We start from the raw sequence: 4,005 nt of genomic DNA on the forward strand, positions 1-4,005 counted from the left end.
GGGCATTTATCCTCCATTTAATACTCAGTGGCTTATTATATCCACATTTACTATGTTATCTGTTTTAAATATTCCCATGTGAGTGATTTTTCTCAGGAATTACGCAGAGCGGGTGCTAATAGTGAACTGACATGAGATATCTCTGTATCTTAATATGTGTGTTCTATTAATTTATGCAAAGTGATCTTCTATGCTGATTCACAGATCAGTATGCCTGCTAGACCCAGAACCTAGTAGAAAATAGCCCAACCTTAAGAGAATGGTGCTTTAGAAAAAGGAGGAATTAATAAGATAGCAATCATAGGTGATAGCATTGGGGTTGTCATAGTCACTTTCACCTTCCATATATCCCATGCTTTGCCTCAAATCAATTGTAAATAGAAAGAGATAGTAATTTGGTGAATACTTATTGAACACCTACTATGTCCTGGAGAAAAAGTGTACAGTGAAACATTATCCTGTGTTCAAGTGGCCCATAGTCTAGTGAGGGTGACAAGCATGAACCCAGAAGTTGCAGAACACTGTGGTGTGTAGAGTGATAGAGATATGCAGAGAGTATATCTGAAGTAGAGGCACCTAACTTTTTGGGAAGCAGTCAATGGAAGTTTCATGGAGGAGGAGAAACCCAGAAATGTTAGTCACTAGATGTCGTTAGGCTTCCTTGTTGTTTACCTCCATGATGATGCCGCTCTAACCACAGCACAGAGGTTTAAATAATTTAAATGGCAGGCATTAAATCACGTGCACTACATTTTAAAGGATCCAAGTATGATCTAGCCAGGTAAAGCTGTGGTGGATACAAGGGTATTCCAGGCTCAGGAGATGAGGTGAGCAAAGGTGTGGAGCTCAGAGATAGCAAATGAGTAGAGAATCATAAACAACTCGTTGTTACTGGAGTTTAAAGTAGTAGGTACAGAAGATGTAGCTGCTGATGTAGTCAGGGCAAGGGGGTGGGGTCCTTGTGAGCCACTGTGCCTGCTGTTCTTCCGGGCATGTGCCAGGTTTGGCCACGTGAATGGCGTTAGCTTGTGGACAAAAGCAAGGAGCGAGAAATGCCACATCTGAGAGGAAGATTGAGAGCCATTCTCTGGTCCTGCAGCATTCTTGTTTGCTTGCATCATCACAGAAGGCAATCCACAGCCAACAGACACATGAATGAGAAAGAACAGTTCAATATAAGCCACTGGGATTTGTGGGGTCATTAGCTAACACAGCATAACTTTGGTCTAAGCTGAGTGTGACATTACATTAGGCGATATTTGGTGGGATATATATTTATTGAGGTACAGCACAAATAGAAATGTATAGAATTCACAGCAGTACAGATTGAGGAATTGAAATCCAGGAAGCATGTCCATGTAATATCCCATCCTAATTAAAAAGTAGACCGTTACCAGCAGTCCAGAAAGTCTACATATGCTCTCTTCTTTCCATTAACCTCTTCTTCCCTAAGGATAATCATTGTCCTGATTTCTAAAGCCATAGATTAGTTTGAACTTCTTGTAAATGTAAAATGTACTTATGTAAATGTGCATACACTCTGTTGTGTCTGGATTCTTTCTGTCAATGTTATGTTTGTGAGATTCGTTCCTATTGCACATAAAGTACTTGTTATATGCTTTACCATTTTACGAATCTATCACAGTTATTTATGATACTGTTGGTTGGTTGTTCCTAGTTTCTGATTATTGCAAATTGTGCTGCTATGAATATTCATGTTTTTTGGAGAACTTATATATGTATTTCTGTTGTGCATAAAATAAGGAATATCATAAGGTCTACCTATGCTCAGCTTTAGTAGATTCTGCAAAATGGTTTTCCAAAGTGATTGTACAAATTCATTCTCCCACTAGCAATGTGTAAGAGTTTCAGTATTTGGCATTGGCTGTTCATTTTATTTTAGCCAATCTGGTAGGTGTACAGTAGTATCTCATTATTATTTAATTTTCATTTCCCTGATGGCTAATTAAGTTAATATCTTTTTACATATTTATTTGCTATTTGGACATCTACTTTTGTGAAATATCCAAGTATCTTCATTATTTTATTGGATTTGAAGTTTTACTCATTGCTCATAAGAATTTTGTACATATTCTGGACATATGTACAATTTCATCAATTTTATGCATTACAAATATTTTTCCTTGTCATTTTTACTTTGACTTGTAATTTTTACCATCTTAATGGTGCTTTTTAATAAACATAAGTTCTTAATTTTAATGTAGTATTTTATCTACCTTTTTCTCCATGATCATTGCTTTTTTAAAATATATGTTTTTATTGATTTTAGAGAGAGAAGGGGAGGGAGAGAGAGAGTAACACTGTTAGGCTGCCTCCTGCACATCCCTTACTGGGGAGGGAGCCCGCAATCCAGGCATGTGCCCTGACCTGGAATTGAACCCAGCAACCTCTCAATACATAGGATGACACTCAAGCAACTGAGCCACACCGGCCAGGGCCATGATAATTGCTTTCTGTGTAAAAAATCTTTGCCAACTCCATTTGAGGAAAATATTATATATTGCAATTCACCTTAAATTTATTTTTGAATATGGAGAATAAATAATTTTTTATTTCCATAGGAATATCCAACTGAACCAGATCTATATAATACTGTTATTTTTGTTATAAATGAAATGTACAGAAATACAGAGATCGATGTCTGGATTCTAATCCTTTGATCTGTTTTTCAAAACCTGTACCAATTCTATAGCATTTTAATTATTGAAGCTTTCTAAGTTTATTATCAGTTAGTATAAATTCACCAACTCTACTCTTAAAATTGTTTTGAAATATTTGACCTTTTGCATAGCCATATAATAGAATCACCTTCTCAATTTGCAAACATAACTCAAATCTGCCAAAACTGTATTGTAATTGTATTATAAGTATATATTAGTTTGAGGAGAATTGGCATAGTAACAATATTGAATTTTTTAATCAACAAACATTGTATGGCATATCCCTCTATTTAGTTCTTTAATTTCTCTTAATAATGTGTTCTTTTTTTTGATTTGCATTTGTTTTCCATATAGAGGCTGTGGTTATTTTTTTCATATTCATTTAGTTATTTGAAGAAGGGTTTTTTGGTGCAATTGCAATTTTTTTAATATATATTTTGATTGCTTCTCGGCCTTTTGGCTAAGATCAAGTGTAGTATATATATTTTGTTACTGATATATAGAAATACACATGTGATATACATACATATTCTTTCAGTCAACATTATGTTTCTAAGAATGTAGGTCTATTTATCTACCTACCTATCTAGGTATATTTATGTCTATGTAGATAAATATATATTTAATTATTAATAAATACATGATTTATAGAATACTTTAAAAGTTCTAGGTTCACAAGTCTGCCATCTGAAAATAATGACCTTTTTAACTATATTTTAAAATTTTTAGTTGGAAAGTACTTACAGAAAAGTTTCAATAATAAGCGTGAAAAAAAACACTTGTAATATATATATTTTAAAAATTTTTATTGATTTCAGAGAGCAAGGGAGAGGGAGAAAGGTAGAAACATCAATGATGAGAGAGAATCGTTGATCGGCTGCCTCCTGCACACCCCATACTGGGAACAGAGCCTGCAACCCAGGCATGTGCCATTGACTGGAATCAAACCTGGGACCCTTCATTCTGCGGACCAACACTCTGTCCACTGAGCCAAACCAGCCAGAGCACTCATAATATTCTTTTATGGATTCATTTCACTCTCTCTTTTTGACATACTTGCCATACAATATCCTATTAGTTTCAGGTATACATCAGAGTGTTTGAATATTTACATATATTATAAGAGATCAGTCTAGTTACTATCTGTCACCATAAAAAGTTATTACAATATTATTGACTATATTCCCTATCATGTACATTACATTCCCATGACTTTTTTTTATTTTATAACTGGAAGTGTATACCTCTTAATCTCCTTTACCTATTTCACCAGACCCCCAACACTTCCCCTCACTGGGAAAAAATACTCCAGTATTTTTTCTTG

The 4,005-nt window shown here is 34.8% G+C and overlaps 1 pseudogene; it reads left to right on the plus strand.

Annotated features, from left to right (window-relative positions):
• Window positions 1–3,121: 3,121 nt before the first annotated feature.
• On the plus strand, window positions 3,122–3,250 carry LOC111824935 (annotated as a pseudogene).
• The last annotated feature ends 755 nt before the right edge of the window (window positions 3,251–4,005 follow it).

This window comes from Myotis lucifugus, unplaced genomic scaffold, assembly GCF_000147115.1.
Source record: "Myotis lucifugus unplaced genomic scaffold, Myoluc2.0 scaffold_8, whole genome shotgun sequence".
Taxonomy (NCBI): Eukaryota; Metazoa; Chordata; class Mammalia; order Chiroptera; family Vespertilionidae; genus Myotis; species Myotis lucifugus.